At 36.3% G+C, this 22,813-nt stretch overlaps 1 protein-coding gene across 4 annotated transcripts in view; it reads left to right on the top strand.

The window, feature by feature from the left end:
- The window catches only part of LOC138695868 (metabotropic glutamate receptor 1-like), a 1,249,477-nt gene that overhangs the window by 189,805 nt on the left and 1,036,859 nt on the right, over positions 1–22,813 (top strand). For all 4 annotated transcript variants that reach the window (XM_069820185.1, XM_069820186.1, XM_069820182.1 and 1 more), the window contains exon 2: positions 12,493–12,592. The gene's annotated coding sequence lies outside the window, so the exon portion shown is untranslated. The remainder of the gene's footprint in view (positions 1–12,492; positions 12,593–22,813) is intronic.

Raw genomic sequence — 22,813 nt, 5'->3', positions numbered from 1 at the left:
CATTGCACTAGAATAGAGATATCGTGTGGTTAGCACGATGATCCCCCAGCCGTTATAGCCGGCTTTCGTAACTGTATTTCGCTACCTATCGTAGCTCCCCAAGTGCATCACGATGCTGGGTAGGCACCGGTCCTATACATTGGCCGAAAACGTATGAGAGAATTTCCTCCCCGATGAGGACTCGAACCAGCGCGCATTGCGTTACGCGAGTCCTAGGCAGGATGCCTTAGACCACGACGCCACTGCGCGGGACTTTGAAGATAAAGGGCTTGGTAAAAGAGAATAATCTATGGATGAAAAATTGAGTGGTGAATTGTTTGAGTATCCTAATATGTATTTACTTACGTCTGGGTCCTGAGACCACATGCGGACGTCGGTGTACTTCGCCTCGTGGTGCAGGAGACCCAGTTCACGCTTCTCGCTGATCAACGAGGGGATCGTGTCCCTGCAATTACGGAAACTGGGCTTATAACGCTCTAACTTTCTAAACATATCCATTCTTTAGCTAAAATGTAGCTGAAGTCCCGATACGTATCCTTAGCAACAAGGAGGCATTGTAAGGCAAAATAACAATGAACGTTATTGCATCACAAGCAATTATTACAAATTCTTTATATGCTCAACCTTAACTCGTTGACTACCATTATGTTTTTATGTTGTTACGTCCTTAGCCATTTTATATTTAGAAAAATTTAATTTGAGGCCAAAAGCTCTATTTCAAACAACAAAAAACACATCCGAACCCGTAGCGATATAACATACATTACCTATACTTAATCGCTCTTCGGTGAAAATGGAATTATTCCTCTAGACTCGTAACTTCAGTGCATGAAATGGATAGCTTACGTTAGGTCTTCGGTGTGATGGTTCAATACGGGAGATATACAGAAGTGTTATATTACAACAAAATCTGCAGATTGAAGAGCTCTACTCCATTAATCCTTTGTACTTTTATTTATCTTTGGTCTAGACTATGCCATTACATTAGTGTAGGATAACAGAGAGTGTTTGGAATTGAACGGGTTACATCAACTCCTTGTTTATACGTATGGCGTGAACCTGTTAGGAGAAAATCTACAAACTATTAGAGAAAAGAACGGGAATTTTACTTGAAGCATGTAAAGAGATAAGTTTTGAAGCACCCCGAAAAGACGAAGTGTATGACTGTGTCTCGTGATCAGTATATTGTACGAAAATAAAATATAGAAATTGCAAATTTATTCTTTGAAGAGATGAAAAAATTGAAATATCTTGGATCTACAATAGGAATGAATATAACTGATAATTGGGAGAAAATTAAACGTAGAATAAATATAGGAAAGCGTTTTATTATTCGGGTGAAAAGCTTTTATCATCCAGTCTTACTTCAACTTACTTATGGCTTTAAGGTACCCGTAGGTGCATTGACGCCCTCACATAAGCCCGCCATTTGCTTTAAAAATAGTTGAAAGGCAGAATTTATAAAACACTTACATTATCGGTTCTTCTGTATGGTTGTGAAAATTGGACTCTCACTTTGAGAGAGGAACTGAGGTTAGGAGTGTTTGAGAATTAGGTTCTTAGGAAAATGTCTAGGGGTAAGAGAGATGAAGCTATATAGAATGAATAAAGTTACATAACGCAGAACTGTATGCATTTTATTTTTTCCTGACATAATTAGGAACGTTAAATGCAAACATTGTAGGTGGGCAGAGCATGTAGCACGTATGGACAAATCCAGAAATCCATATAGCAATGTTGGTTTGGAGACCGTAGGGAATAAGACCTTTGGGGAGACCGAGGTGTAGATGGGAGGATAATATTAAAATTGATTTGAGGGAGGTGGGATATGATGATAAAGACTTGATTAATCTTGCTCAGGATAAGGACCGATGGCGGGCTTATGTGAGGGCGGCAATGAACCTGCGGGTTCCTTGAACGCCAGTAAGTAATTTAGCAATTTGTTTTTGAACTTCATTACAAGAAAACATACGAAATAATGTCTTATTGCTATGTTTTATAATAATACTAGTTATAATTGAACGGTTGGATGGAAAAGAGGCCTCAGGTCACTCAGACCCTTTTTGTGTAAAATGTTTTCTCGGAGTCCTTAGGGTTTGAAATACGTGCCTTAGAAATTACATGAACATAACATTAATATTGCCAGTGTTAGAGCTGTGTGAATAAATGTTGATAAATGTGGAGACATCAGCTGTCAAACCTCCAAACACATTGTGGCTGTGTCAAACGTGTAACATGTCACTAGTTGTGTTTAAGACGTTCTACCAAAAGTCTCGAAGCAACTGTCATACAAATGGAAGGTTAAAGTTAAGTGATACTGTTCCTGTTGCACCCAAGAAAAAATTCAAAGTTGATAAGATACGAGATGTCAGAACTCTTTATGAGTTTTTGAGAGAAGATGAAGTACTTGGTTTGAATAACAGTTTAAGAACACCACTGAGGAACCAGGAGCATGGCAAGAACTTCAGGAACAAGATGAAAACTTATCAGTTGAAGCAAGTGACTATGAGGACATTGTAGACAGTTTCTTAAGTGATGTGATTGAGATATGTTTCATCGGAATTTTTTTGAAATATTAAGTTCCTTTCTATTATATTATATTTTCATTAAATTATGAGAAAAAGCATATAATTTTCTGTGCATAGGCAGTCTAATAATAAAATAATAAATTGAGTTTATATTGAGTTCCTTTGTATTCTGTTGTATTTTCATTACATTATGCAAAAAAAGCACATAATTTTCTATCCATAATAATAAATAATAAATTGAATTTATATTTTATTTTCTGTTTTTAAGAAAAAGGGCCTGAGAGAGCCAATTTTCAAACACCAATAACTTTTAAATCAATCAGCTGAACACAGATTTTCTTCTAAAATATTACTTAAACGTTGCAAATTCTTTTACCAAAAGCATAGAGTGTTATTTTGTACAGTAAAGAGAAAGGGACCAGTACTTTAAAATGTTTAAAGGTCTTTTTCTCAAAACGCCATTTTCTCACTGAGGCCCTTTTTCCATCCAACCGTTCAATTATCATTTGCGTAAGTAATTCGGTTTTGCAAATTACCGTATTTACTTTTATTCGTTGAATAATCTTATTAAACTGCACTCGTGCAATTACTAGAAATAATAATAACAATAATAATAATAATAATAATAATAATAATAATAATGATCATCATCCACAGGGATTTGGCCTTTCGACCTGTTCCGTCCTCTCAAAGAATTTGATCTCTCTATCTCTTCATAGGTGGTCTTCCTCTGCCTCTCTTGCCTTTGGGTTTGTACTCTAGAGTATTTTTACGAATACGGTATTCTGGCATTCTTTGTACGTGTATAGTATTTTTCTTTGTATTCTTTTAGATTATTGTTTAAGCTGAATATGGTCAGTTCCTCTCTTATCGTTTCATTATATTGTCTGACTCTTCGTCTGTATCAAGTTACCGATCTAAAAAATCTCATTTCTGCTACTTCTATTTCGTGTTTTTGGTTTTCTGTTAAGGTCCAGGATTCTGAACCATACAAGAGAGCATTTGCTGCACAAGCCACTACTGCGTGTTCAGTTCAAAATGTGTCATGGCTCCCTGTATGCCGTCATCTGGCTAGTCGTTGAGCCTAGATAATTCAATCTTCCTACATTTTCGCAGAGGCGTATTACCTATGTGCCAGAGAAGTTGCCTGGCAAGTACGGCGTTCATTCAGAAGAGTACTTACCGATACGTACCGTAACGCCAGTAGTGGCAGGAATGTGAACTGTTTGGAAACACGTACTGAGGTGAGTTTTTCCTTACTGTCGGGATATGTGGAGGGGGTTAAGACTATTACTTACGTATTTGTTGACATTAACTTCGACGGTCAACATGGACACGGAGCATTTGATCTGAGTTGTGGAATGTTGCCGTACGCAACCGATGATAACAAATACCCTGGGTACGACTTGCACGCGCAAAACACAGTTCGAAAGAGGTTATGGTAGCACACAGACCGTACAGACCGCCGTCTGTTGCTACGACGTTCAAGTTATATCGTACACATTCTCAAGTTCAGATTGAACGCCTTGATTAATAGGCAACTTCTCTGACATAAAAGCTGAAACTGGCTTCAAATCGCTGACTCACCAACAGTGACGTCATGACACGCTTTGAAATGAACACCCAGTAGTTACTGTGCTTGCCTCTGTACTTCAATCTGGCAGAGTGTAAAAGATTGTTGGAATAAAAATGTCCTAATATTGCCTCTGTCAGGTGAGGATATATGTTAGTCCCATAGGCCTATAGCAGATATACTGCATTTGTTAAAAATAAATGTAAAGAAAGGCTTAATTCTGTTTCTGTCCGGCATTTTACTGTATTTCTGACTGTTGTTAACAGTACAATAAGGATTGTGGAGACAATTCCAAGAGAAAATTGGTAGTATGTTCGTTCGAAATATCATTGGTTCGCAACCGACGCGGCGACTTATCTGAGAGTAAATTTTGAAAATAGGTTCCATTGTATCTAAACCAGTGGAGAAAAGCCAGTAACGGTAGTTGTCAATACTAACAAATATGTATGTATGTATGTATGTATATATGCATGCATGTATGTATGTATGTATGTATGTATGTATGTATGTATGTATGTATGTATGTAGGTTATTTTACGTCGCTTTATCAACATCTTAGGTTATCTAGCGTCTGAACGAGATGAAGGTGATAATGCCGGTGAAAGAAGTCCGGGGTCCAGCACCGATAGTTACCCAGCATTTGTTCATGTTGGGTTGAAGAGAAAACCCCGGAAAAACCTCAACGAAGTAACTTGTCCCAACCGGGAATCGAACCCGGTCCACCTGTTTTCGCGGCCAGACGCTCTAACCGTTACTCCACAGGTGTGGATTGTATGTATGTATGTAAGTATGTATGTATGTATGTATGTATGTATGTATGTATGTATGTATGTATGTATGTATGTATGTATGTATGTATGTATGTATGTATGTATGTATTTTAGTAGGTTATTTTACGACGCTGTACCAACATCTTAGGTTATTTAGCGTCTGAATGAGATGGAGGTGATAATGCCGGTGAAATGAGTCCGGGGTCCAGCACCGAAAGTTACCCAGAATTTGCTCATATTGAATTGAGGGAAAACCCCGGAAAAAACCTTACCAGGTAATTTGGCCCGAGCGGCAATCGAACCCGGGCCACCTGGTTTCGCGGCCAGACGCGCTAACCGTTATTCCACTGTATGTATGTATGTATGTATGTATGTATGTATGTATGTATGTATGTATGTTTTTGTATGTATGTATGTATGTATGTTTTTGTATGTATGTATGTATGTATGTATGTATGTATGTATGTATGTATGTATGTGTATATAGGCCTTGTGTGTATGTGTGTGTAGGCCTATGTAGGCTTATGTGTGTATATGTGCATGTACGTATGTAAGGGTATGCATTTATGCAAATATATACATATACACATGCGAACATATGTAAGCACCTTTATATGGTGGTATGCGTTAGTTCCATACTGACAGGTGGGCCATCCTCAGAGTACATATTTGCAATTCTGTCATTTCTTGTTTCACATGTTTATGTAACTAAACACGAAACGTACGCGAGCAAGAGGTCTGATCACTGCGATGGCGAACCAGTTACTACACATACGACTTTCCGCTGATGTCGGTCTAGCCCTGGCTGACTCACTCTGTTTGTATAGACATGTGACGAGAGTTTCGTTAAAGCTGTTTGAGATTTTTTTATCTTGGCTTCTTTTTTGGGCCTTTTATTTGACATTATAAGGACACAGGGTAGGACTGTTGTAATGAGGCGTGAGCGCGGGACTATCACAGCGAGATGTGAGCTGGGAGCCCTAGTTGCTGCACACTGTGGCCAGCTGTCTATGAATAAAGCGGCGTGATCTGAAAATTAAGACAGTAATGAACTTTGATACATAAGCCAGGAAGGGCTTACATCGCTGTGTATCATAGAACAGGCAGCGTAATCAGCTTTGTGTAGGTACAGGGTATAGGCGAAGAACATTAACCAGGGGCAGTTAGACCTTGCTATTGATTTTCTTCTCAATAAAGGGTTACCAATAATAGTCTATTGGAAAACGCCGGCTCGGCTGCTTTGAAAAAAGTATCTGAAAACAATTAATTCAACGAAATAACTCGATTGTAGCTCCCCATGTATAGCCTTTGTTTTGTATGAGTATTCCACATTTTCACTTACAGTATGTATTTGTAGTATGCGCGCTCATTAGATTTACGGGAGGTTTAGCATGTAATCCACGAGGACTTGGGGTTTATTGGTAGCGAGTTACACCTGATTGGCCCTGTGAATTTGATACAGGTTTTTAAGTGGTAGTGTGTTGCAACTACTGGGGACGGACGTCAGGGAAAACTGAAAATAACCAAAATAAACAAGTAGACATACAGAAACTGTTTTCTTTGATGCCATTAGGAGACAAATTGAGTGCAACATTTCTGTGGTTCAGTGCAAAAACCTTATAACTCTTAAAAAATTAAATAGAGCTATTAATATGGATCTAAACATTTGATTTATTATTATTCTTATTCTGACTTTTGTCTAGGCCTAAGTATCCATATCAGTGATAGAACAGAAATGTCAAAATATTACTTCATCATTATGTACTTACTTACTTATTGGCTTTTAAGGAACCCGGAGGTTCATTGCCGCCCTCACATAAGCCCGCCATTAATCCCTATCCTGAGCAAGATTAATCCAGTCTCTACCATCATATCTCACCTCCCTCAAATCCATTTTAATATTATCTTCCCATCTACGTCTCGGCCTCCCCAAAGGTCTTTTTCCCTCCGGCCTCCCAACTAACACTCTATATGCATTTCTGGATTCGCCCATACGTGCTACATGCCCTGCCCATCTCAAACGTCTGGATTTAATGTTCCTAATTATGTCAGGTGAAGAATACAATGCGTGCAGTTCTGTCTTGTGTAACTTTCTCCATTCTCCTGAAACTTCATCCCTCTTAGCCCCAAATATTTTCCTAAGCACCTTATTCTCAAACACCCTTAACCTATGTTCCTCTCTCAAAGTGAGAGTTCAAGTTTCACAACCATAAAGAACACTGTAATATAACTGTTTTATAAATTCTAACTTTCAGATTTTTTGACAACAGACTAGATGATAAAAGCTTCTCAAAACCTTATTCCTTTGCTGTGGTCGTGCCAGAGAATCAGTCCCATTCCGAGGCTTATTTGAAGGATTCGTAACAAGCTGTTTTTCTACGGTGATGGGTTGTTAGCCCTTCGCCCAACCCCCAAGCTGGAGGACCACCCCTCATCGGCTGTCCGCGACTGCTTATTCAATATATTCACAGCTACCCTCCATATCTGGAGGCCGTCTCCTCGATCCGAAACCTGAGGACGGGCCATGCCTTGGTGATAGGGACCCACAATACATGGTTAAAAAATTAAATAGAGTTATTAACAGGGAAAGGATTTATATGTAAATACATATTTACTTATAAAGCTAATATAATTTATATTTTGCATTATCTTTATGTTTCACAATGTGTAGGGTTGAAAAATCCTACTTTTATTTTCCATATTTTTCCATATTTTAGAGTTTAGTACATATTTTCGTTAATTTCCATATATTTTCCATATTTCATATAAAACAGTCCATATTATATTAGGTTTAACAATAAAACAAAACAAAATTCCATTAACTTTTAAAAATACATTTCAACAATAGAGATTTAAACACATGTTCAGTAATCCCTTTAACATCAGAGTTATTTGAAAATTAGCAGTCCTATCAACAATGGGAAAGTAAGTTACAAAACTGTATTAATTTAATTTAAAATTTTTAACAGACTTCAGTTGTGCAGCTCAACAGTTAAATGCCAGTCAGAGTACACATAGGTTCAGTTTTGTAAATCATACTATAAAGACGGTAAATATGCCAAAAGTACGTCATTCAGTCAATTTAAAATCAAAACTAACAAGTTACATTTCAGAATTTAAAGAAGATGGTTTATCAACTGACAATAAAATATTATTTTGTAATATGTGTCAGTGTGCAGTATCATCTACACAAAAGTTCCTGGTGCAACAACACATTACAACTAGTAAACATCAGGCCAACAAACAACTAAATTCCAAGCAGAGACAATTGTTTTTAACACAACCAACAACATCGAATGTAAGATCTGAGTTTAACATCGACCTGTGCCGTTCTCTCATCTCTGCTGATATTCCTCTCTACAAACTAAAGAATAAGGTCTTCAGGGAATTCCTTGAAAAATATACTCAACATACAATCCCGGATGAGTCAACACTTAGGAAGACGTATGCTCCATCCATCTACGATGAGACAATACAGAAGATAAGAGATGAAATTAAAGATAGTTCAATTTGGGTTTCCATTGATGAGACTCCCGACAAAGAAGGTAGACTTGTTGGTAATGTAGTTATCGGTTTGTTAAGTGAACAATATTCTGAACGAATTCTTTTACATTGTGATGTTCTAGAAAAGTGCAATAACAAAACTATAGTTAAACTGTTCAACGAAGCTATGGGTATCCTGTGGCCAAAGGGTATTATGTACGATAATGTGTTATTCTTTATTAGCGATGCTGCCCCTTATATGGTCAAAGCTGGACAAGCATTATCTGTTGTATATCCTAAATTGACTCATTTTACTTGTGTGGCGCATGCATTTCATCGTGTGGCAGAAGTGGTCAGAGACAATTTCCCTAAAGTAGATTTGTTGATTTCATCAGTGAAAAAAGTATTTCTCAAAGCTCCCAGTAGAGTTAACGTGTTGAAAGAAATGTACCCTGAAATTCCATTGCCACCAAAGCCAATTTTAACTAGATGGGGTACATGGCTAGAAGCAGTTGAATATTATGCCGAACATATAGACTCTATTAACAATGTTCTCCTTGCATTGGACTCTGAAGATGCAGTCTCAATTGATACTGCGAAAACAGTTACCTGTGACATAAGTGTGAAGAATGACTTAGCTCACATTCAGCATACATTTTCATGCATCATAAAAACGCTCAAAAGTCTCCAAAATAGGCACCTTTCACTATCTGAAAGTTTTGAAATTATAAATAGTACTGTGGAACAACTGAATCGTGGTAGAGGTAAAGTTGCAGATGCAGTAAGAGCTAAGGTGGACACTGTACTTTCAAAAAACCCTGGATATGAAGAACTACAAAAGGTTGTTGCTGTGATGAGTGGTGAATCAACAGTGAAGATTAACTTGGACTTATCCCCAGCAGACATTGTGAAATTGAATTATGTACCAGTTACTTCTTGTGACGTCGAACGCTCTTTTAGTCAGTATAAATCTATCCTCAGAGACAATAGAAGAAGATTCACTTTTCAGCACTTGAAAGAAATGTTTGTAACCTATTGTTATGGTAACAGACAATAAAAATTGTGTTTTGTTGAAACTACATTGGAAGATAAGGTACGTCCATTATATTTTTTGTTTAGTTTGATTAAAATGTACCAATATTTAACGTACATAGTCATTTTTTTATAATTTTAAGTCCATATTTAATTCCATATTTTGGTAAAAATCCATATTTAATTCCATATTTTGGTAAAAATAACTACATATATATTTACATATTTCATATATTTTTAGTCCATATAAATCCGTTCCCTGGTTATTAATATGGTTCTAAACATTTTATTTATCATTTTTCTTATTCTGACTTTTGACTAAGGCTGTCAGAGATAAAACAAGAATAATGACAAAATATTGCTTTACTGTTATGTACAATGCTTACAATTTTCTTTAACTTTAATTTTCTCAAAACAAGATATGTAAGGGTTACAAGGTTCTTGCACTGAACCACAGATTTATAGTATTCAGTAGACTAAATAAATTTAAATTTTATGCAGAGTTTCAACACATTATCGCATATACTGTGGATATTAAACTTAATTTATTCTTCAAAATCGAGCATTGTGCCGAAATGGTGAACTTAGCTTTTAAGAATTTCTAGGAATCGATACACTTCGTACAAAGTTCCATTCACTTCGAAACACATGCCATACACAATTCTCGCCAGCATCAGCAGGATAGCGGCATAGGACGTTTCCTCTTTTTTATATTTTAAGTCCGCCGAGTTAAGGCTGGTTCACAATAAACCGGGAACGAGAACCAGAATGAAAAAGGGAAGCAGAGGACGTGAATATGAAAATTTTTGATTCACAATAAACCGAGAACGTAGACGACTATGCATATCGATATGCATGTCAATAACGATATGTAAAGTCGATATTACGCATTCTGATGTTATTTGTGTATAATTGACCAATGGCGTTCTCTCATGAGTACAAGGCAGCCAACATAAACACAGATTAAACAACTTCGAAATTTCAACTGAAACATTTCATTAGGTACGGTACTATAAATATACTCATGCATCTTTATTATCACAACCTATTTTAAGTCTACCATAAGGTAAAATAATTAGAGAAGAAACATTTGTAATAGAACAAAAATGAACACAACAGTAGTTATTGAATTGAATCGTGAATATGTAGTGTGTAATACAACCAATACAGTCGACCTGGTTGGCGAGTTGTATAGCGCTGGCCTTCTATGCCCTAAGTTGCGGGTTCGATCCCGGGCCAGGTCCATGACACTTAAATGTGACAGGCTCATGTCAGCAGATTTACTGGCATGTAAAAGAACTCCCGAGGGACAAAATTCCGGCACATCCGGCGACGCTGATATAACCTCTGCAGTTGCGAGCGTCGTTAAATAAAACATAATACAACCAATGCAGTAATAAAATATGATTCGCATCCGATCATTGTTCAAAGATGCAGCTATTGAAAGCCACGTATTCTCCTTCATTTTCTCATCTTTATACGAGGCGCGCCGCTTATCGTAAATATGAGGATTTCAATATTAGAATGTCATCAAATAAAACTTGCTCCATGATGCACAGCACAGAACAAAATAACGCATAGGTTATGTCACAGTCTTCTTGCTACAAAATATATGACGACAAAATAGCTTTCAGATGGCAACAGAATGAATCTGGTGGGCTGTGATCGGAAACGTGAACGCCAAAGTTGAAACTTGGCCAACTCTCCGTTCCCGATCCCGAGCTCCGGCAAGCTTTTCGTTAATTGTGAATGCTCACATTTAAATGTACACTTTTAACAATTTTACCGTTTTCGTTTTCGTTCCGATTCTCGTTTCCGGGTTATTGTGAACCAGCCTTTAGCTGTGTGGTAACTCGACTGGCTCCAGACTAGCCGGCCCGGGTTCGATTCTAAACAGGGCTACCGTTGATCTTCTGGGAGCATTAGTGATCCATTCCACATTCTCGTCCAGTGGCGTCCAACTTTTGTTTGCTGCAAATTTTTTTTTTTACCTTCTCCGACGTAACGTGTAATGTGTATCTAATGCCTACCCACTTCACTTGCGTGATTCGGATTCCGCACATTCCGGATAGATAGTAGGACTGTGACCCATTTTCAATTCGTACACCACTTCGGCCGAGTCACACTGTACATGATGTTTATCTGGGAAGAGTTATGTCGTGTGCTAGGGTGAGTGTATGTCTAAATGTTCGTGTAAGTGTAGTGTAGGGAATGGGGTGAGGATGATGATGAATGTGAGGAAGGTAATAGGGGAAACCCGGTGCCGGCACGTAGCCTACTCCTGTCGGATAACACCAGGGAGGCCGCGAGGCTTAACGTCCCCCGTCCGACAGATGAATCACTATCAACAGTGACATGCCTTCTCTTCATATGCACTTCGAAGAGGTTTGGGATTTAATCCAGGCATATTGGTGCAAAATTTAGTGATCAGAAATTGTGCACCGCCACCTCATCTAGTCCCGAGGTAGAAATTTTAGTCTGGAGGCAGACCGCAAATCTCTCATGCGATATTTCGTTTTGTTAGTGCTTTCTTAGATTGCTTCTAAGAAGATTGAAGCGTAATGTTTCCTATAGAAATTTTACGACTGAAGAACTCAGTGTTGCAGAATTATCCCTTAGAGCCAGGGAAGAAAATCAGAATGATCGTGTATGAGCAGCTTTATTCCCATGTAATGTTGCTAGGATCAACGACTGAATATTTTCATTTCTATAATTTTACAAACGTCTACATTCTTAAACTTTGTCGTAAAATATTTTAATATTTTAAGCGAATTTCAAACATTTATTGTTGTCTTTTGTGTGCTTTTATTATAAGATTTCATGGTGAAACTAAAACTCCGGTCTATAAATTTATTCGAAGGGAATTTTGAACATTTATAGTTGTTTTCTGTTTTCTATTAGCCTACCTATAAAATTTTATAGTAAAACTAAAAATTATAAATTTACGAATAGTATCCCATAATTTTTTCCGTTTGTGTTAACAGTTGCATATCTTCTGTTAACTATGTCAACCGTCTAAAACTTTTAAAATTGCGTCATGAAATATTTTAATATTTCAACCGAATTTCAAAACATTTATTATAGCCTATTTTCTGTTTCTTTTCAGGTGCTTCCAAACTAACAATGCAGGAAGAAATCTGTGATCAGTGGCAACATACCACGAAGGCATTTTGGACCTTTTCAACATCAAGGATTTCTTCAAGTCGGTGAGTGTATTTTGCTTTACACTGTTGGATGATTGTCCGCTCGCTAGATGCTCCGTAGCTATCGCAATAAAGACACTCAGTCTTTTTAATTTCCTATGAAAATAAATTACAAACACGTCTTAATTCTTATAAAACCGATCGTACTGGAAAAGGTTCCGTTTAGCATCCAAATGCAATAATTGTACTTTTGTGCAACCTTTCCTGTAAATTGGTCTCACAAGAAGAAATATGGTGGTGTTAAATCTGGGCATGTTGGCAACTGAAGATTTTTTGTTAGATTTTTTTCACTTCAAATTTTAAATTTGTTTAAGAATCCTTCAGTTTGACAAATAGACTTGGCAATAGGCGAAAGATTGTGTTTTTGTATGTCTTAGCTAGACGAAATAGTGGCACCTAGTTGTCGAAACATGATATATTCATACGACAGTATGAAAAAAATAACTTTGAATGATAGCGTAGATCTTGCTACATGTGTAGTCTTGAACTGAAAGAAATATAACAAATTATGCCTTATTTTCTTTCTTCTTCGAGACAGAATAGAACAGAGACAATTTTTTCTGTCAATGTACGCTAGCCCTAAGATATGTGCAACCGGATTTCTAACCGTATATTGCCATATCAATAAACGCCTACATATTTGGATCTCACGAAGTACCCAACCTGTAGGAAATGTGGGATGAATGTTGAGTCATCGCCTCGCATTCTGCTAGATTTTTCAAATTTCTAAGTCACATCAAACATTGATAGCTTGGGAAATACATGTTGCCTCTCGAGAAGATTCAGGAAATCGAACCCAGCAGCATCGTGAAAAGCTGACCATCAACTGCGGCCTTCTGGGATGATTTCTAGTTTATGGGTTTTGCGCAATGGACCATTGGTGCCATGCACACCTGTGGAGTAACGGCTAGCGCGACTGGCCGCGAAACCAGTTGGCCTGGGTTCGATTCCCGGTAGGGGAAAATTATCTGGTTGAAGATTTTTCTGGGGTTTTCCCTCAACCCAATTTGAGCAAATGCTGGGTAACTTTCGGTGCTGGACCCCAGACTCATTTCACAGGAATTATCACCTTCATCTCATTCAAATGCTAAATAACCTAAGAAAGATTGCGGGCATGGAAAGGTAATAAAATTGTCAACGAAGGAGAGCGCCTTTGTCCACTGTGCAGAGAAAAGGACTCCTATATACATATTTTATTACAGTGTGTCGAATTGGAACATGTACGCAGAAAATATATACCACCCTCGATGCTAAGTCAGAATAGGAGTTCGCTTGCATGTCTTGACCTCATGGGGAATAGAGAATGGGAACAAAAGACTGGATTGTTCCTCTTGAAGGCGAAACAGATTAAAACTTCAACTGTTGAAGTTTGTGATACGAACTGATGAAGGGATAATGGTATCTACCCAATTATACATTTTCATGTCTGTTTTAGGTTACGATATATTATATAATGTGTTTTGTTTGTGCCATTTTCATTTTAATATGTGTGTTCTTTTAGCGACTGATTGGATATAATCGTAGGTGAGGGGGGTGAAAGTACAAAGTAGGACTTGTTTTAGGTACAAAGCACGTACGGTCAGAAGACCCATGCAGTGGATTTTAGAGAAAATTATGATAATATAACATCTGTATGTATAACATTACTCAGTGAATCCATCTATCTATCTAAAAAAATAACTTAAGATGTTGAGAAAGCGTCGTAAAATAACGTACTAAACCATTGGTGCCTAAGTGCTTCTTTAGTTGTCCACGTCCTTAATTACGAAGTGAAAGAAGATACTTCCCACAGTCTATAGTGTCTGTGATTTGCTTGAAGGCTACAAAGTTATTCTAAATCTGCCAGTACCGTAGAAGTGGGTAAAGTCAGTCAGTGGGTGTATAATCGATCATTTGCGATTTTTATTGATAATTATATATTTTCTCAGTTATTTGTTAAAATTTTGGTATGCTGACCAATGCCTGACATTGCAAATGTAAGCGAGAGGGACAACAAAAAGCCTGCGAATGCCAACAATGGGAACACAGTGTAATTACCGTTGAAGTGAAAATTATTTTCAACTTTTTCTCTCAAATGAAAGCAAAGTCTTATAAACTCTAAATTATATTCAGCAGTGAAAGGAGACAGAAAGTATACGTAAGTACTTTTCGTTGAGATTGTATCCTGAAATAATAGTTTTGCAGTTCGTAAATGTTAGTATTGAAACTTATTATTAAAAAAAAAACTTGACCTTTGTAGGGTTAAGTCGATCATGCCACCGACCTACTCGAAGCTCATAGGAACAGCAAGAAGAATAAATTGTTCACCGAAATACCTCCAACTAACAATTATAAACAGAAAAGTGTCATAGTATAGCTTATATTGATGGGATAGTGGGGAAAGAGGAAGACGAAATTATGGTGAATTTCTTGCGTAAGAGAAGCACTGCCAAAGGAACATATTTTGTATACCCCTTTGTACCTGACTATGGGAATAACGGGAAGATTTCAAATAACATCTGATATAAATATAATCAATGTTTAATTGTATTTTAGATTATAATTGAAGTGTGTAATTTCAATGTAAATTTTGATTTCTTAAATCTTTGATTGTTGGTATGTAAAGTATTAAAATGTGTTTTTATGTTTTATAAGTTGGCAATCATAGTCACGTTTGTACAGTGGAGACCTATAGGCCTAATTGTATCGAATAGTATGATCACAGTAACAAAATATACACTATATAATGCTATAGGCATATATTGTAGATTATTATTGTTTTTACACCCCTTATAACAAATAAAATATACGTAATACACTTAATTTTTTTTTAAAACATAAACAGTGATCGACTTTACTCCACAATATTTTAAAATCGATCTTAAACTAAAAATTCAACGGTGATCGACTTTACCCTATTTAAGCAGGTAACTTCGATGAGAAGTAAAAAAAATCAGTTTTTTATAGATCGTAATTCAATTCTTGTAACGTGCCTTCATAAGTGAAGGATAAGACGACAAAATGCTATGTTCTGAGGAACTTCGCTCCATTGCATAACCTCAATATCATTAAAAAATTGCAAAATTTTGATCGACTTTACCCTTTTCTACGGTACTTAACGGGAAGAATCGTGTAATTAATTTGTAAGTAAATAAATCTATTACAGCTGTGCTAAAATTGAATAGAAGTATGCCTATTATTTCACTGCACACTGTTTGTGTGTCAGGCTATTTCCATTTTTCATAAATCAATACGTTATAAAGCATGTTGTTTGAAGTGCTTTGCATACAAAAGTACAATGCGGTGAAATGACATGGCATTGCAATGCTGCATTATTCTGGCGCTTATTGAATGAACATTGCCTAGTTATTAGCAGTCAAAAAAGAGCTGAACTTATGAAAACGGACACACGTAACAAGTCAAGTGGCTGTGTCTTGCAAGTTTACCTATATTGTATCATCTAATAATAGTAACAATAACGATCCAATTCGAATCACTCTTACAAGGTAAGTGTTTCGGCTCGAACAGGAATTTTTGGTTAAAAATTTGTACATAAGCTTAACTCACAATGGTGATGAAGACCATAAAAGCATTTATTTGTGTAACTCTCCATTTTTTTTTTTAGATTTAGATTTAGATTTTATTTAATAATAACATATACATAAAAACGTTACATTAAAATACCCCGAAAGAGCAAAGCTCGTGTTCGGGGACAGTTCCGTTACATAGATACACATACTTTGTAGACAAGATACTTAAGAAAAAAGCTCACATAAAGATGATAATAAAATTAGTAAATCATAATACTAGTAATAACTGAGTGAAAAAAGAGACGATGTTGAGATTGATGGATTAATATTAAATTATTATTAGTAGTATAATTAGTGCAGGTCATGTTGATATAGTAACCAAGATAAAATAGAAAAATACACTTAGGATAGAAATAAACTTGTTTTACAATACATGGAACATAATATATATACAGGGAAGTCTGTCATATAATTGTTTTAATTCTGGATCTGAAAATTTCATTGCTCAAAGTAGTCAATTCTGGATGAAATTTTATTATCGAATTATATAGACGTGGACCATAATTTGTACTGTGTAGTAAAGCAGCAGATGTGAAACATTTAGGTTCAACTAATTTAAGAATTTCATTTCGTCTTGTATTATGAGCATGTGGCTGAGCTACAAATTTCATTCTATTTTTATGATAGAATTTCATTAAAAGTATTTATAAATTTGGTCGATTCTGAAAACATTCAATTCGGAATGGATCAAATTTGTTGGATAATCCAGTCGCCTTTTCAAACAAATTTTGATTGTACGTTTTTGCAACACAATTAGAGGAAAAAGAGCAGTTTTCGTAATGCCTCCCCATCCAGTTTTTAATGCCTCCCCATCCAGTTAGTTGGTTGGTATTGGTCAATATACTTCTTTAAAAATGTACATGAGGATTCTTTATAAAATGCATGAAACAGCATGGAGCAGAGCAATAAGCACAACACGCAGAAGCAACACCTGAAAAATCTTCTGAACCACACTCCAGTGCTGAAAAATCAAATGCCACCTGAATTACATTTTTGAAGTCCGAGACTTGTTCACGATTCACATAACCATCTGACTGCCAGGAATACCGAAGCATAGGGCGGTATACTGGAGCAGACAACTGGTTATGAATAACAGAGTGCATTTTCATTATAAACACTCGATTTCCCAAGTTAAGTTCTGGATTCTCAGCAAGAGTCCTTATGCAATCTGTCTAAGGAAATAGATATCCAGAGGCTGGAAATATTTAGTTTTTTTTTTAGGTGGAATGATCATACATTCCATGTCTTAGCCTTGGAATAATTCATTTATTAAGGTTGTGTCCTTGTGCACATTCAATGACTCACACAACAGTGTACACTTTTGATTAGCTGCAATATTTTCAGACAGAACGTTGGAGAAAAATGTTCTTAAATGGGCTCTAGACACTTTACCACTCGCACTAGCTTCTAGGCTAGGCTTACGGGTAAGGTGTCCCAGCCTCTTAACTTGTGCAGTGCTCTCCCCACCCTTCAACTTGTGCAGTGCTCTAACAGACAAACCACACATTACACAAACGAATGCTTTTGGGAGCTTTACAGAGATGTAAAGATGGGCCTGTATACAAATTTTGGATACGAAATTCCTGTTCGAGCCGAAACCCTTCCCTTGTTAGAGTATAGATGTTTTTCAGTTTCAGCGTGAAATTGTGTTTTTTTTAGGCGAAACTTGACCTTTCTTTACGGGAGCTTCGTTTTCATGAACATGCTCTAATAATAATAATTATTATTGTAATTTTAATAGTTGTATCTTACATAATAATTGCAATAGTTTCTACCTAGAGATGAGCGATAGTCACTAGCAGTAGTATCGATTATACTATCGAATGTAGTTCCCACAATCGATAGTTATAAACAAAATGATACTATCGATAGTAATAAACTTTTGCAATTGGCTATAAACTGAATATATTTCTGAACTGATTAATATCTATTCACGTACTGACCTATTGACATTAAGATATATGGATCATATAAGAAAACTTTTTTTATGTTGGTTATTTAACGACGCTATATCAACTACTAGGTTATTTAGCGTCGATGAGATTGGTGTTATCGAGATGGTATTTGGCGAGATGAGGCCCAGGATTCGCCATAGATTACCTGGCAATCACCGTACGGTTGGGGAAAACCTCGGAAAAAACCCAACCAGGTAATCAGCCCAAGCGGGGATCGAACTCGCGCCCAAGCGCAACTTCAGACCGGCAGTTAAGCGAATTAACCGACTGAGCCACGCCGGTGGCTTAGGAAACGAAGAGGAAGCCAGAAAATAGGAAAGATTGGAGAAAGCTGGGTTTGTAGTGAAAGACCTACCCTTGGGCTGAATACTAAATGAATTAATGAAATGAATGAGTCATTTTATTTTGTCTTCCCAGACAGATCAGACTGTATTACGATATCTGAAGTAAGATACATTTTTATAAAACCAAGCACCTTCCCTCCTAATTAAGGATCGTAGAATCTGTTGAAAAAATATATAGTGCACATGTCTATTATGTTGAAAGACAGTGTCCAGCCTTAATGATCTTTTTGGCAGAATTTCAATCACATGTGAGGCAAGTAAACCCACTTTTTATTTTTAGTTGGTTATTTTACGACGCTTTATCAACATCTTAGGTTATTTAGCGTCTGAATGAGATGAAGGTGATAATGCCGATGAAATGAGTCCGGGGTCCAACACCGAAAGTTACCCAGCATTTGCTCATATTGGGTTGAGGGAAAACCCCGGAAAAACCTCAACCAGGTAACTTGTCCCAACCGGGAATCGAACCCGGGTCACCTAGTTTCGCGGCTAGACGCGCTAACTGTTACTCCACAGGTGCGTACTACACCCACTTGAATATGAAGATAGAAAAGACAATTACAGTAAAATTATTGTTATATCGAGGATTGCGAAACTGGTGTACAGGCACAAAATGGCTCTAAATATGAGAGACTGACATTAGATTCTTGCGTTAAATCGAGCGCTTTATGAAATTGGATAAAGTAAGAAATTCAATAAGTTTATTAGGTCTATTACAAATCCAATAGCAAGAGAAATCAAGGAAGATTTCAGAATCAACGGAAAGCTCTGTGAAACCAGAACTGGGAAAAATACATACCGTATTTACTCGAATATTTCACGCACTTTTTTCCCGCAATTTCGATCTATAAATTAAGGGTGCGTGAATTAAGCGAGGAATTTCACAAGCTGGTATTTTTAAGGGTAAAAATGTCAAAACTACGCATTTCCCTTACATATCCTAGTAACTTGTCTTCAAGATCAGGGAGTTTTCCACTTTTTGGCCCACGAAATGCTTTCCTTGATGCATTTGTTTCTTGAAGAGCTTGTTTTTGTTTCCTCCAGTAGCGAATATTAAATTCTGGAACTGTGAATTCACGCCCAGCTGCTCTGTTGCCATATGTTTCTGCATACGCAATAACTTTTAATTTGAAGGACGCAGTATGACTCGAATATCGGGATTTGCCATTCATTGTTAAAACTTTTAACAGACGGCTTTTGACAGGTTTCCCTTTTCGAGTCTCAAACTCAACTGATGCGATCCAACACAAAGCTTTCAAACCACCCCCATTCAAATGGTAGGGGGAGGTCAATACCCTATACCGGTATTTTTAAAGGACTTTCATAGACGAGAAGGGTGTGCCTGTAACAGGTAGCTGTCCGGTCCCAAATACCGCTATGCACTCTCTCGTTACGGCATTTAAGATACCGTACATTCAGGGCTCCTCAACATAACACACTCATTACATGGATAAATATATAATAGGATGCGAAACTTAATGAGTTTCCCGTAACACATACTAGAGGCGCTGTTGTAGAAATTGATCTTGCTGCCATCTATTTCTGGGAGGGGCGTTATTACATCTAGCAGCGCACCAAGTAGCGAAAAGAGTAATTACTCCATGCATTTAGCAGCGCACCTGGTGAAGAAAATGTTAAACTGTGCAGAAAGTATTCCCTCCCACCCTCATCGATATTAAAAACTAACCCAATTTAAAATAAAACATTTACGGTTTCCTCACAGCATATTCTACTGAAAATTCTTACCGGAGCCAACAGGAAGATAAAAGAGACGATGTGTTTTACACTACCCGATTAAAATATAACCAGATAGAGACAAAAAATAAAGCAAAAGGTTAGATAATTGGGATTGTATTCTTTGGGTATGGAAAAGTCTGCAAGAACTACTTAGATAGTTCAATTTATTATATTACTATTACTTTACAATACATTCAACAACACTATTTTTACAACGTCCATAAACATCACTGTTTAACATACACTGCTTATACACACACGTATCACTTTATGTTCACTTATTAGCAAGTTTTAGTCCGCCATCTTCATCTTCGACTCTCCCGTACAGCAATATCTCGAACGGATAAATAGAGAACTCTCGATAATGTACCCAACACGTAGTTCTAATATTCACCATCTACGACGTTGGGCCTGATCACCTTATTTCAAACCCCCAAATCCAGATGGTGCTGACCGCAGTTTCGCATCCTATTATATATTTATCCATGCTCATTACTTCAAGTTTCAGTATGTACTTGTTACAGTATTTCACGAATATTAAATGCGTGAAATATACGAGGAAATTAATTTATTAAATTATATACTGTAGTAAATAATTTGGGTGCGTGAAATATGCGATGGCGTGAATTACGCGAGTAAATACGGTAATTACACCTTCACGTTTAGAAGGTAGGTACTGAAATAATTGCACGGAGTTTTCGTGTTAGTTAGGTTGGCTGTTGTGATAACAATACTGTGCATAATTGCTCTATATTTTATAACAGACACGTGCCAGATTTGGGCGTGTTGTTGAAATAAACAGAAGTTTGTTTTCATAATATCGTTGTTGTCAGAGAATGATGATGAGTAATGTTTACACTCATAACAGATACAATTTTGGGACGATGAAGGATTAGTGATGAGTGTCAAGATTTGAGGAGGGGAGGCTTACATCCAAGTAACGATGAAAAATTGTTATCCATGAAACTGTAGAGGAGCTGCCAGATTATTAGATTAAAATTCAGCGAAATTTTAAGTGATTATCAGACATTCGTCAGTAGTAGTAGGACTAATAGTAGCACAATGCGACTTCTCAATAGCGGAAGTCTCCTGGGAATTAAAGATGTCCGATACTCAGAAGTGTTGCTATTAGGAGAAATATCATAAAATGAAATAACAGTATTTTTACGTGTGTTTTATTATTGTTCTTTTTAAATTTCTTAATGTGTATGATAATTTTGAATGCGGAATTTTTAGAGCGTAGTAATTACATTATGTAGTCTACAATGTTTTTGTACAGTAATCTCACTTGAGGTTTTGATTTATCTAGAGAAAATCAAAATTCTAGTGAGATTTAATTGACTATTACACGATTGGAAGAAAGTATATAAAGATTAGAAGAAATAAATTATTATAATAAAATAAATCATAAATTGACTTCTCTCTTATACCGAATTTTGCACACCTCTACTCCCTCTTACTTATCTATCCGATTCCACAGTCTTTCTTGGTATCATAACTTATATACTCGGTCACAATATGATAACACGCTAGAAATGCCACTCCACACATCATCTGTTTATTGTTAATCTTTCACTGTTGCTACTTCTCGTCACTGGAATTCTCTGCCGCCTGAAGTCAAGGGCTGCCGAACTTTAATTTCCTTTAAATTTAAATTAGAAAAATATCTTATAATGAGTTGCCGGACCTAACGCGTTGCAAATATTTAATGGCATGTGTTCCACTGTATTTTTATTTTTTTTTTGTTTCTTATTTTTATTGTGTAATCATGTAAATCGTGTTTATTTATTAGGCCTACTTAACGCCAATATGTACCCCACTGTGTTGTTTTTTATTATTAATCTATTTTTTGTGTACATTTTATTCAATTGTCGGTTTCTGGTTTAATTATGTGAATCCTACTTAATTTTAATCTAATACTAATATGTATATTAATGTGTTTATTTTTATTTTTACTGTGTACATTTTTTATTGAGTTATCGACTTCTGTTTTTATGTGATTCGTATTTGATTCTAAGAACAGTCATATGTATTCCACTATGTTTATTTTTATTTTATGAGGTAAATTTTTATGTAACTACCTCTTTTGATCTCATTATGTACCTAAATTGTGTCAGTATGTAATTACTTAATTCCGATCCAGTTGTATGTTAAACTATGTAAGCAAGTTTTAATCTGGTTGAGTGTAAGAGAAGGCCTTACGGCCTTAACTCTGTCAGGTTAAATAAAGCCATTATTATTATTATTATTATTATTATTATTATTATTATTATTATTATAAAATAGTTAATTGTCTTGAAAATATATTATTGTACCATCTCATCATTACAAATATCCTCCTAGATGGCAGTAGTGTGTTATGATTAGCTTTTCTCTTGTTATCAGTTGTGCCAATCTTCATTGGACTCTATGCCACGATTACTAGTCAAGAAGGCTTTGTTGATTCAGTTTCATTTTTATTAAAACAGTTGCATTCCACTTCAATTATCAATACGTATTAAACAATCTCTGATACGTGACTATCCATAATCTCATACAGCAGACGTTATGACATAACCTAAATAATATAAACAAGATAAATGATAGAAAAGTTTTAATTAAGGATGATGAAATAAACAT

The sequence above is a fragment of the Periplaneta americana genome, chromosome 3 (assembly GCF_040183065.1).
Source record: "Periplaneta americana isolate PAMFEO1 chromosome 3, P.americana_PAMFEO1_priV1, whole genome shotgun sequence".
NCBI lineage: Eukaryota > Metazoa > Arthropoda > Insecta > Blattodea > Blattidae > Periplaneta > Periplaneta americana.
Note: the sequence above shows the minus strand (reverse complement) of the source record. Positions and strands in the feature narration are given on the sequence as shown.